The following is a 13160-nucleotide window of genomic DNA, read 5'->3' as shown; positions in this document are numbered from 1 at the left end:
CTCAACTGTCATCTCAACGAGGCCTTCCCCTGACTGTCCTGTTTAAAATGGCACTGCCCCCACACTGTCTAATCCCAAATCTTATTTCCTTCCTTTTTCTTTAGCATGCATGATCTTCTAAAGTACAGTGGTATCTTGGTACTCGTGATTTTGTTCCAGAACTCATGATGAGTGCTGAAACTGACGAGTACCCAGCAAGCCACAAGTGATGCAGCATTTTCTCTTGTGGAGCGGTGCTGGACTCAGACAAGTTCTAGTGAACGCAACGAGTCTTGAGTCTGGAGCAAGCACAGAGTGCTGAAACCTTTTTTTTTTTTTTTGGTCAAAATGCAACGAGTACAGGAGGCTGATGAGTACCAAGGTGTGACTGTACTATATTTATTTATTTATTTCCTGCCTCCCTCCAGTTAGTATATAAGATCCACAAAGGCACAGATTTTAGTTTATTTTGTTCATTGCTATATCTGAGGTCCCAAAATAATGCGTGGTACATAGTAGGTGTTTTGCAAATACTTGCTGAATGAATGAAAGCAGGCTCTCAACACAAATTTTTGGTGGGGGGGGGGGGGGGACGAGACAAACCACTCCTGAATTCTAGATAGCAGTCAAATGCCTTTGAATAGCTTTCACCCTTTTGTATGTTTTTTGCATCTGAGAGTTAAGTGTATGGCTTTTTCCTAGGGAGCTATCAGTTCCAATAAAATATTTCTAACCAGGAGATTTGATTTTTTAAGTATAAAACTTTTCTGAAATATGCAGTGGGCAGAGGTCTGATATACCTTCTCAAGGCCCCCATGTCTTCAGAGGTTTGCGTCCAGCTGGGATTGAGGCGGCGTAATCTCCCTCCTGAACAAAAGGACGGGAGCAGGGAGCAGGGAGAGGGCGGGGTGAGGGCAGAAAGTGCAGTGGACAGAATGGGCCCTGTTTTCGAAGGAAGGTCAAAAATATCACGGACCCAGGGAAAGATCGGTGACCCGAGACAGCTCAGGGTGAGAAAGGGAGGCCTTTGGAGGTACAGGACAGGGAGAGTCCTCTGACCTCTGTGCGTGCCAAGGAGAGGATCAGACGAAGGGGCGGTGGCAGACAGGCCACTTCTGCAATCTCGGGCCAAGCAAGTTGGACGTGGCTCTGACTTCTCAAGGAGGCGGACAGATATGGAATAGGCCATAATAAATGCAGTGAATTCTAACAAGCTCAGTTCTAAAACTTTAAAATTAGCATGGCAACTGGTAACAACTTCCATGTATATATAGGACAATTCAAGTACACACATTCTGGCCACTTTTGCATGGATATTCTTATGGAAAATTCTTAGCAGTAGAATTGGTCAGTGAACAGGTACTGACAGGCCTGGTTGGTGTAGCTCAGTGGATTGAGGCGGGCTGTGAACCAAAGGGTCACGGTTTGATTCCTAGTCAGGGCACATGCCCGGTTTGCAGGCCAGGTCCCCAGTGGGGGCATGAGAGAGGCAACCACACACTGACGTTTCTCTCCCTCTTTCTCCTTCCCTTCCTCTCTCTCTAAAAATTAAAAAAAAGAAATAAAATATTAAAAAAAGAAAAGGTACTGAGGTATAAAATAGTGAAAGGCACTGATAAATTGTCTTCCAGAAAGGCTGCACCAATTACACTTTCCTTCTGTGTGTGTGGACACGTGTGTCCACACATACAATGAGGGTGGAACTATAATTACATATTTATAAAATGAAAGAGTATCTGTTTTCCCTTATCCTCGCTCAGATTGGATATTATCCAACTTAGAAATTATGACAACCTGGTAGATGAAGAACAGGATCTTTTGATTAGCATGTTTTCATTATTATTGTGAATGAGGTTAAAGCACCTTTTCCGATGTTTACTGACCATTTGTATTGCTTTCTATGTACAGTGCCTGGCCTTACCTTTTGTCACTTTTTATTTTCTATGAGCTCTTTGTAAATTAAGAATAGTATCCTTTGTTACATATGTTGCAAATATTTTCCCTAGACACTTGTCTTTTGACAAATTCTTATTCAAAGCCAAGAGTTAGTACCCCCATAGTGTTTTTCTATAAGCCGCTTCAAATTCCTATTTGGAAGTAAGCAGGGTACAGTAATAACTGTCACCATTTTTATTGTGTGTCTATGACAGTAGGCTTATTTGAGCCTGTATACAATTTTTTTTCATCGAATCCTCACTACTAAGCTATGGGTGAGGTCCTGTTCTCATCTCTATTTTACAAATGTAGAATCCAAGGCTCACAGAGGTTAATGAAGTTACGTTAGGTCATGTCCTTGAGTAAGTGGTATGAGCTTAGACCTGAACCCAAGCTGTCTGACCGCAAACTGCAAGCTTTTCATACTGTATTTTATGCTTCCCACATAAAAGGTCATCATCAGAGCTTTCAAAGGAAGATAAAGAGGCCAGAAGCAAAGTTTGAAGATCAGCTTCATGTGGGGCTCACTGTGTCCAAAAGATAGAGTCCCTGGGTTTTAGGCAGGTCCACAAATACTGAAACAAAACTTCTCAATCATTTTCCCTTTCAATCTCGCTGTTAAGATGGATGAAAAAGAGCTACAAGATAATGTTCTTTTATAGCTCAACAAGACAGGGGGTGGGGCGCTGGCAGCACAGAAAGGGGATCAGGAGCTGTAATTCTCAGAAAGGAACATGTAATATACAGATGAATCATTTTCTTCTTGGCACCAGATCATATTAGCATGCATTTCCACAGCTCATCCCAGCCTGGAGCAGGAGATACCTTAATCAATTGCAGTGGTACACTAAGAGCAAATGACATTTACCTATTTGTTTGGGATTTAAAGTAAAGTACAGGTTGTCAATTTCAGGAGTGCTGAAGCTGCCTCCGTTCCTTCCATCTGTCTCTCTGGGTGTTAGGCTGGCCGTACATCACCCGCACTCCCAGCAGGAAAACGCTTCAGCCACCCCAAGTTTCACACACATACACACACACCATTTTGTTAGCTACTAATAAATGTAGTTTCCCCAGGAACAGATTTCAGCCCAAGGTGGTGTCGATTTTTCAAGCACCAAAAAGATGGGGAAGCTGCTGGCACAGAGAGCAGGGGTGATAACAGGCTTATCTGCCGGCCAGCGCTGCTCGGCCGCTCTGTCATTTCGACAGCGTGAAATGGAGGCGAAGGATGGCTGTGGAGCTGTCAACACAGACGAGGTGGGTGTGGTGGCTCCCGCTGCAGAGAATGACCTCTAAGGCAGGGCTCAGGAGGAGCAGAACTTGGACACACACACACACCCCACCCCTGTCCGCTCTAGAGAGGAGAAGGCTAAGAAAATCTACATTTTCAGGTCACTAAGTAGGGAGGCAGGGGCCTGGGTATATTAGAGAGGCTGTACTGCGACTGTGCCAGCGTGACGCCCTGCCTGCCGAGTGCCCTCTTCAAGTGGCCGCCTCAGACACTGATTCGTGCAACTTCCTGGTGGATCTGGTCCACTCTTCCCCCAACTCAGATCTCTTCGGGGCCTCTCGAGGGTGATTAGCAGTGGGTTAGACCCCTGGTTATATGCTAAAAGTTTGATTCTCTGGAGTCAGTTAAGAGTCCTGTCATTTCAGAGCTGGAAGGACAATTAGAAGCCTTTGAATTCAATGTCTCTGGGGCTTTGAGTACAGAAACAATAGCCCTGATAAGAAATATTATTTTCTTTGGGTCAAAAGTACCTACGTGAACCACTGGAATCTAATAGATCTTTTATCTGTGCGTGTGTATGTATCCATATGTGTATGTGTATGTATATATACATACACATATCATGACAGGCATTTTTGAGAATCTGATGAACCTTTTTGCATACTAGCCTTCCAAAAATAGATATAAATGTAACAGTTCCATGAAGTTTCTGAGTGTTCCATCTCTTAGGCATTGATTAAGAACCCGTGACCCATGGAGACACCCGGACTGGAGGTCTTTCCAAAACGGCACAACCGTGCTGTGGCAGTCACTCAAACAGCCTCTGCACATACCATTTTTACAAAGAATGGATTCCTGTTCTTTAAAAAAAAGTCTGGTGCAAATTCCAATAGGTTAACATGATCTCTCTCTGTAACGAGACCTATTTGTGCACAAACAGGCCTGTTTAGCATCAGGCCAGTCAGCGTCCCACTGCTGAGAAAGACTCGGGGACCCACTGAGAGGACTAGCTCCCCAGACGTGCACCTGAAACACCAACAGGTGAGTTCATTAACCTGTGTGGGGCTTTAGAATCAGACAGACTTGGATTCGAAGCTTGTGTCTGTCACAGAGTAGCTGGTTACACTAAACCATGTTTAATCTCTCAGTCTGTTTTCTTATTTGTAAAAGGGGGCTGTTTCATCTATTAAATCCATGGTATCAAATGAGATATGTGCACAGTGAGCACTCAAGAGACATCAGTTTAAGATGGGCTGTACCGAAAGAGCAATGCAAAAAAGTCTCCCCCCTACGTGTCTGTCATAGATCACCATCCACCTCTTCCCGTACTGCCTCCTGATCTCATGTCCACCACTAACCGTGTTCCGGTCTGCCTGGGCCATCCTCACTAGCCCCACTGAGAAATACAGGGACTTAGCCCTGGCCAGGGGGCTCGGTTGGTTAGAGTGTCATCCTGATACGCCAAGGTTGTAGGTTTGATCCCCAGTCAGGGCACATACAAGAATCAGCCAAGGAACGCATAAACAAGTGGAACAACCGACGGACGTTTCTCTCCCTCCCAAATCAACAAATAAAAATTTAAAAAATACATAGGAATTTAGATTGCTTGACTTCCTCAGCTGATAGGGCTATTTTCTATAGCCCATGGTTTGTTCTAACCCTAAAATGGAGCGAGGCCAACTTCACTCAGACTCTTTGATTCCACAATAAATTAAAATAATGTGCTAGTGTGTGGCTGCTCATGAAGCCAGATAAGAGAAAAGCTGCAGACAGCCCCGAGGTGGGTAGTGGCTATGCACTCGGAGGCTGAAGGACGCAGCACAGCTAGGCAGAGGTCGTCTTACTTTTTATTACAGGTAAAGGTACTTGGCCACAGTAATCATTTGTCTTTTGACCTTGCTGCAAGAAATGAAAACAACACATGTTCTGTAGAAGAAGTGAAAAATACCTCTCCTTCATGAGTTTTATAACCACAGGACAAGTAATTATAGGGTATGAGGTGGTACATACAGCAACTGTCCCTTTACTTAACTTCTGAGTACCTACTATGTACGGGCCACGTACCAAGTCCTGGGTCTGCAGACATGAGAAAAGACCGTCCGCTTGGGAGAAGTCTATCACCCAATCAGGAGAGCTCAGAAATACACGCTACAATAAAGTGCACAACTAACTCACACAGAGAATATGCTGGGCACATACGTGAAGGGCCCCTAATTCAGCCGGGGCTGGGGTAGAAAAAAGGAGGGAGTGGGTAGGGGTGGCTATACAGGTTAAAAATCAGAAGTGAGAACTGAGACAAAAGAAAAACACGTTCGCAGAGACTTCTAGGAGGGCTGCAGAGCTGGATCTGTTACCCGGACAAGTGAGTGGCCGAGAGCTCTCAGCTCTCGAAGTTTTGGGCGGTAGAGTTGGCAGACAGACAAGAGCCAGGACTGTGGGCTCTTGAGGGGTAGACCTGGACCCTATCCCTGAGGTCAGGGATAAATGGATGCTATTCCATCAACGAGTCTCCCAAGGTGGGGAGTGGGGTGGGGCGTGAGGAACAGGGGCAGAGGGGACAGGTATACAGTAATAATCCCTGGATGTGACTTCATTCTTCTGTGCCAAGCGAAGTGCCCCAGACCTCAGGGATACCCTGCTTGCATCTCTGCTGAAGTTCTCGGCCCATGAGGCAGGGGAAGATCACATGTGCCACGAATGGGGAGCAGACACTAGCGAGCTGGGCTGGGCCACAGGAGAAAGCCCACAGGCGCCTTTGGCACTGGCACTGACACTGACTCATCTGTTTAGTCATGAAATCGAACCCTCCAGTGGATTAGGTAACGTTGTTTCGGGACAGAGACCTCAGACACTGATCCTGTCCTCCACGTGCCGGAGGTCCATCACCTCTCAAATTACTCAACGGAGAGTGACAGTGACGGGAAAGGGCGGACACTGCTCATGGGGCACGCGCTCCCCCAAACCGGGGGTCTGGAGGACCGGCGGGCAAGGTGCCCCTCGGGCTGAGCCCTGAAGAAGAAAAAGAGGCAAGAGAAGAGCTTGAAGGGAGACAGGGCGATGGGAACACGGATATTCCAAGTAGATGGACAAACGTGAAGCAAAGGCATTAAGCTGGAACACCCAGGACAGGAACGAAGAAATGGGAGGAGACAGGTGTGAGGGAAGGGAGGGTGAAAGGTAATGCGTGGGAAAGGTGGAGGAGGGGTGCAGGTCACGGATAAACGTAAATGCCGGACTACGGCAAGTGGACCCTGACCAACGTTCCGATGGCCTGGGACTTAGATACTGGCCCAGCCTGGCTGGTTGGAGAATGAGTTCAGGGCCGCTCTGCCCACCCAGCTACAGCAATTCCCAGCAGCTCAAACGGTTAAAAAAAATATGGGTCAGCCAGAGTTCTATTCTTAGTGTGGAAATGGTCCCTGCGCTTCAACTGTCAGGCCCACGTGTTGGCGAGATCTTGCAGGGCCCCTTTAAAATTCAAGGCCACGCTGCAGAGCTACCTTTGTTTCCACGGAACATCTAAGTCCATCCGCTCTTTTGTTTTAAGGGAGTCATACAGTCATGCTCTTCTCTCATTTCTAAAATTAAAGCCATCCCTTTTTTTTATTGCTGCACACCTCTCTTCTCCCCCAGCCCCACCCTGAGCACCCCAGATAGACAGACATCCAACTTTCTGGTAGGACTCTGGACGCAAACAGGGTGTTTAAAATAACCTAATTAGATTGATTTGGACTTCAGCCGTGGTGTGTTGGAATACAGATGAATGTGTTCCATGCTTGGCACTGGCAGCCGCAGTAGCAGGAGGCCCTGTCAAATCAAGCCATAACATTACATGATCCTCTGCCTTTATTATTATTTCCCCCCCTTTTACATTTCATTGTAATGGACATCTGCTTAGCAGGAAATGTGGTAACCCAAGAAGAGTCACGCATGTGTGCTCAGCCACTCCAGTTGAATACTGATGCCGGCGAATCAAACACTCTTCTCAAAACAGATGGATCTGTGTCTATATATAGCCCCCTCCTTTTTTTTTTTTTAACACGCACAAAAAATACATACATTCCTGTTCTTACCAACACTTCCTGAGTCCTGAGTATATGGCAGACCCTGGGTTAGACACTGGGTACTTAAAGAGGCAACATTTACTGTAAACCTACTACGTGCCTATGTGTGCTTTACACATATTACTTCATTTATTCTCACAACAATCCTCTGAACATGCTGTATTACTCTCCCTGTTTTACAGATAAGAAACTAGAGATTGAGCCAGGAAAATAAGTCTTCCTCGCAGGGTTTCACAGCAAAAAAAGTGACGTAGTTAGTTCTATTAGAGTAAAACTTGATTATTTTCCTCAAGAGTTAAAAACCATTCGACTTCACTAGTCCTGCAAATAAAACCATGAGGTAGTTTCATCCGATGAAGGTTTCAAATAGCTGATGTCCACGGGCCGTGGCGAGGACACCCTCCCGCAGTGCTGGTGTGTGAGCACGCAGACCCTCTGCACAGGACGGTCCCCACAGAGGGTGGGCTCCTCAAGGGCAGGGCCCGCAGCGCCCTCACCTCTGCGCCTTCAGTATCTGGTCCTGTGCCAGGGGTTCACCCCACATTAAATCTGACACCCTGACAAGACACCGTGGTGAGAGTTAGCCGTAGGAGGTGTGTACAGCCCCTGAGCGGATCTGGATGAGTCAACTCCTGAACAAGGAGGAGGAATTTATCAGAAGGACGAATCGGGAATGGCATTCCGGACAAAACACAGGAGGTTTAAAGATACGAAGCAGCACGACGCAGAAAAGGCTACAGGACTGCTGATGCGAGGGAAGCAGAGCCGGGATGGAAATGGATGGGAGCGAGAAAGAGCCCTGCCCACTCAACTACAGGGTCTGGACTGTGTATCTGCAGGGATAGAGACCAAAGAAGCAGAGCCAGATCGTAACGAGAACACACGTAACACGGGCACTACGTTACACTTGGGTGTACCTAACGGTGAATTCTCCCTGGGCAAAAACGGTTACGGATCCTTCGGGAGGAAGTCATGTCCTTGCCCACTTCTTGTGACAAAAAGGGAAGCGTGACATAAAGAAAATCTTTATGTGACAGAATTGGTCTCATCTCCACCCACTCTCTGAGCCTCAACATCCTTGTCTATAAAAAGAGAAGTGGCCTGGATGATTTATAAGATCCTCTCTGAACTCAATGATAAGATTCCAGTTATCAAACACGGATGTGACCCAGCAAACCCACTCCTAGGGATTTGCTTAAGAGCTAATGAGAACATAGGGCTACAATTTATGCAAGAATGTTCACTGCAGCTCTATTCGTAACGGCCTAAAACTTAAAAATAGTCTGTCCAAGGAAAGCCACATCCACTCAATAGCAATAGAAAGGAACAAACTATGGATGCCTACAACTACACGGATTAATGTCGGAAATAGAAAGCTTTCCCCACAAAGAGCACCCACTGTGTGAGTCCCCTGACGAGGTTCTAGACGAGGTTAACCTCATCTACGGTAAAAACCTCCGAGAGTGACACCTCCGTGAGGGGCATGACTGACTAGAAAAGGGCATCGAGGTAACTTTCTGGGGTGGGGGCATTGTTCTGTATTGATAGAGCACGTATTTGTCCAAATTCATCAAGTAATGCACTCAAGATCTATGCAGTTCACTCTATGCCGTTTTATTTTAAAAACTGAACTCTAGGTTAATGATATTCATGCTGGAGTATTTCAGGGTAAAGTGCACTGTCTGCAACTTCCTGCATTAAAAAATAAAATAGGTGGACGAGGGAGTGCCAAAGCAAATACTTGGTGAAATGTTAACTGTAGGATTTAGGTGGTGGGTACATAAGCATTTGCTATATGGTTCTTTAGACTTTTCTTTATGTTTGAAAATTTTCATAAGAAAATGTGTCAGGAGGAAGAAGGCTAGTAAAAAAGAGTGAGAGGTGTGATCTCGGAACATAAGTGATGAGATTCCTGAAGGCAATTTTTTTCAAAAGGTAGTTTTTAATATATGTGTTGTTTAAAATTTTGAATGTATTTTCCACTGAAATGGGCAAAGTGAAACCCATTTAACCTGAAATATAGCCAAAATTAATTCAGTGTTCTCAATTTCCAGTCACAATGAGATTCTACAAACACTGTTTAAGCACCTACTGGATGCAAAGCAATAGGACAGGCTTTGCTTTTAGTTGACTTATTTCACGGTTCTCGTGGGATTTCTTTCCCTCCTTTTCAGGGCTCCAGCAGCACTGTGGATTTTAAAATGTGTTTAAGTGCTATCCTAACTAATTTACAGCCCTGTACTTGTGGGAAAATGTGCCTTGCAGCAAGAAAGGGATATGTATGCTCAAAAAAACTTCTTCCTGCTACACAGTTACTCTCCAAGGGCTCCGGGAGAAGAGAACAGAATGGCTGGTGTGGCACCCAACACTCCTTTCCAGGGCTTGAGCTGAAAGCAGGAAGTTCCCCGGGTCAAGGGTTCATCTATCGGGAAGGCCCATATCGCAGACGGGTTGGAGGAGAGGTCCAGGAAGCTGCAAGCGCCTGGCACATGTGTACACAACCATCTTCAGTGGAAAATGATTCCGATCTAGCTTGCTCGGGCCCTACACTGTGAACCAACCCCATCGCTGCAGCGTGCGTGGGGGACGATGCTGGTGCTGGGGAACACCCCGAAAAACGAGCCGGGCGCCAGCAACTTCAGGAACCTGCAGAAGTCTGCCTGCGGAAGATGTTGTACACCAAGTGGCAGCATTATGCCGAGCGGAGAGTGCCAGCTGCCTCCCCAATTTCTCCTCTTATTTATTATTGATAGAACTCATATTTATTTGAAAATATCTCCAGCTTAAAAAAAAATGGCAGCTTCCCTTACTGGTATGACCTATACGAGGGCATAACATGTGACTAACTTTGGATCAGAGATTTAAGACGAACTGGGATTTCCAGGAAGGGACATGTCCCCTTGTGCCCTACCCCCTCCTCTCTTTGCTGCCCTGCTGTTTGGAATATAGACATAGTAACTGGGACTCTAGCAGCCATCTGAGACCATGAGGCAGCCTTGAAAACTGAAGCTAGTCACTCTGACAGGTGCTTGGGGCACATTAACAAGCGACCTCCCTGGTCCTGTGATGACGGTGGTGGAACAGAATGACTGGGCTCCTGATGATACAGTGAAGCTGCCGGTCTAGTCCTGCTGACCTCTGGACTTATCTCACGTGCAAGAGAAATTAACCTCCGAGGTGTTCTGTTTTGTTTAAACCATGATTGTTTCCAGTCTCTGTTATGAGCAATCAACTGTGATTCCTAACTGATACGCTCACCCAGTAAATTCTTTTCTAGGAAGCCCAAAGAGAAACTGTGTGTCTTGAGAGTTCATGTATTTACCCCCAAAGAGCTGTGTATGGTCAGTCTCGCTTGTTTTTGGTCCAGCCACACATCCCATAGAGAAAGTTCTAGAAACAGCTTGATGGTGAAAAGGCACATTCCCCTCTTTTTACCTGTTTTAAAGGGTCTCCTTTGAACACTTGTCCATTGCACTTGAGAGACCCTGGCTGGAAGGACCGACGCAGCTTTTTTAATCGAGCCCCATCCTGCTGATGTGGCAGAAATACATGGCTGGAGTTCGGTGCCTCTGTTTTACCTCTGCGTCCCCACCAGTATTCACACGCCAGCACCCGCACCAGCAACGATCTGGAGACCTGGTCTGAGGCAGCCCGGGCTGTCTGACCACCAGTCTGAGTCCTCTGGTGAGTCCCCTTCACGAAGACAGCTGCATGAACCTCAGGTGAGGCTGGTCTGCTTACTAACAGGGTATCGCTTTTAGGAGTTTTTCACCTAAATTGATTTAAACAGACTCTGTGGCCTGGAAGGTCTTTCTCAGGGTTTGAAAAGCGTGTCATACACCACTCCTCTCACTACGCATGCCCCAAAACAGCACCAAAAGCATAAAAAGTGTTTAGATCCTAAAATGAAACAATTTCCCTGAATATTTGGTACTGTGATTTTATTTTTTTAGAGTTCTTTTTGACTAGCTTACTGTATTCTCAAATAGTCCTAAAAGGCTGGGAAACACAGCAGAACCCCGGGTCATTACCATGACAGAGTGCTTGGATTCAGACACACCCACGGTCAATAAACATAAACAGCAGAATTCTCCCAGGTCCCCAGTGGTTTTATTGCCATTCCAATTTCCCATGTTCCAAGTATCAACCTGCTTTGGCGCAGGGGAGCTGGTCATGACAGACGCAAAGCAAGAGAGGTGTTTTCACACTCCTCTGAAAGCCATCTCTGGATGCGTTTTAGATTAGAAATTCAGCCTGAAAAAAAGAAAAGCCTGTTTGCAGGATGTTCAGGGAATGATGGAAACCCACCTGTTCACTACTTTCATCTTCTCCGCCAGCCCTGCCTTTGCACACTTCAAACAGCCATGGTCTCCTCCTATTCTCCCCACATTTAGCGGCGAAGTCCTCCTTCAAACGGCTGCAGCCTCACCAGCTGTTGAGCTCCACACCCTCTCCTTCCAGACTCCAGGGCTTCGGCTGATTTCCAGAGAAACCAGCAAAGCCTGCTCCAGACCCCAGAGGCCTCGGGTTCACTTTCCTGAGGTCTGCCTTAACCCTTCGTCCACCAGCCAGTAACCCGACAGAGTACAAGGACAGGAGCAACTGCCGAGCTGTACTAACGCGGCTCCTTCATTCCTGGTTTGAGACTAATGAACTGAGCCGTTCATACTCTGGGGCGCACGGCACAACCACAGGACAAACACGCAGTCGTGCCTGTGAAAACGCTTCACGATCACATTCTAACAGGATCAGACTCGTAATCGAGAAAAGAAAAAAGGACCTGGTTAATCCTAAAAAAACACACTGCCTTTGTGGAGAACGATTTCATGCTTTGTTTTACTAACAGGATGTAATTACCAATTAGCAAATATAGGAAGTATTTTGCCATCATCCTTCTCTTAGAAGCGCGCCTTTCCCACACACCCAGCACGAGCATCTTACAGCCTCGCACAAATAAAGAAGTCGGAGCCTGGGAAGCCTCCACGCCCTTCCCAACGGAGGTAAAAACCACTTGTTAGTGTTTCACGCCGGATTTCTGTGCGAGGTGCTTCACATACAAATTCTCAATAGTCATGACCACCCTTGGAGTAAATGACCCTGTTTCACAGAGGAGAGATGACAAGGCCCAGAGAGGTTACGTATTTTGCCCAAGTTCTGAGAGACTGAGCCGACACCCAAGGCCAGCTTTCTTTCCGTGGCCCCGGATCTGCCTTTCTCGTGGGGAACTCAATCTCCTAGCACTCAAGTTTCCAGGATACCGCTTAGCGAACTGGGTCGTGGGGAACAGGAGGAGGGCCCATTTTGAACAAAGCTATAAATGGAAATGCCAAAGTCCCTTTGCTTTAAACAAAACAGATGGTTTCTGGCAAAAACTGACTTCTGTGAAACAAATCCTACTTGTCTACCATTAAGGAATCCAAAATGCATTCCCAAAAAAGAATTCCCCAGCCCGCTTCATCATAAATATTTGGTGAAGGGGAATGGTGAGCAGTCCTGGCAGATGCTGGGCATGGCTGCAGACCGGCGGCAGTGTGTCCCTGCTGGCAGCTGTGTTCCAACCCCCCCCCAGCCTGGCCACGTGACTCCCCCTTCTCAGCGAGACCCTCCCCCTCCCCAGAACCACAGGAATTCTTCCTGCTCCTGGGAAGCCTTTGACGTCATGTGTAGCAGAGCGGGACAAACACTGGGACAGAATTCAGAAAATACAGATTTTATTCTCTAGAATGACACTAGTAAGCACAGTAATAATCAGAAAGGTTCTCCTCTTTGCTTGGACTCAGTTTCCCCAACTGTCTGTCAAACAGTCCTCTCGGCTTTCAACATCTATGAAACTCTTCTCTTTAAGTCAGTGGTTCTCGATGTGGGGGAGGGGGAGGAAGACTCCCTTTCTCATCCTCTTAGAACTTTCCCACTCACTTTCAACCTTTCCAGTTTTCCTAATCTCCTCTGGG

The 13160-nt window shown here is 46.6% G+C and overlaps 1 protein-coding gene across 1 annotated transcript in view; it reads right to left on the bottom strand.

Moving 5' to 3' along the window:
* Window positions 1-13160, bottom strand: part of CTNNBL1 (catenin beta like 1) — a 150775-nt gene that overhangs the window by 28354 nt on the left and 109261 nt on the right. The gene's annotated exons all lie outside the window — the stretch shown is intronic.

The sequence above is a fragment of the Artibeus jamaicensis genome, unplaced genomic scaffold, assembly GCF_021234435.1.
Source record: "Artibeus jamaicensis isolate MK-2021 breed Jamaican fruit bat unplaced genomic scaffold, CSHL_Jam_final contig_685, whole genome shotgun sequence".
NCBI lineage: Eukaryota > Metazoa > Chordata > Mammalia > Chiroptera > Phyllostomidae > Artibeus > Artibeus jamaicensis.
The sequence above is the reverse complement of the archived record's forward strand: the minus strand, read 5'-3'. Positions and strand labels throughout refer to the sequence as shown.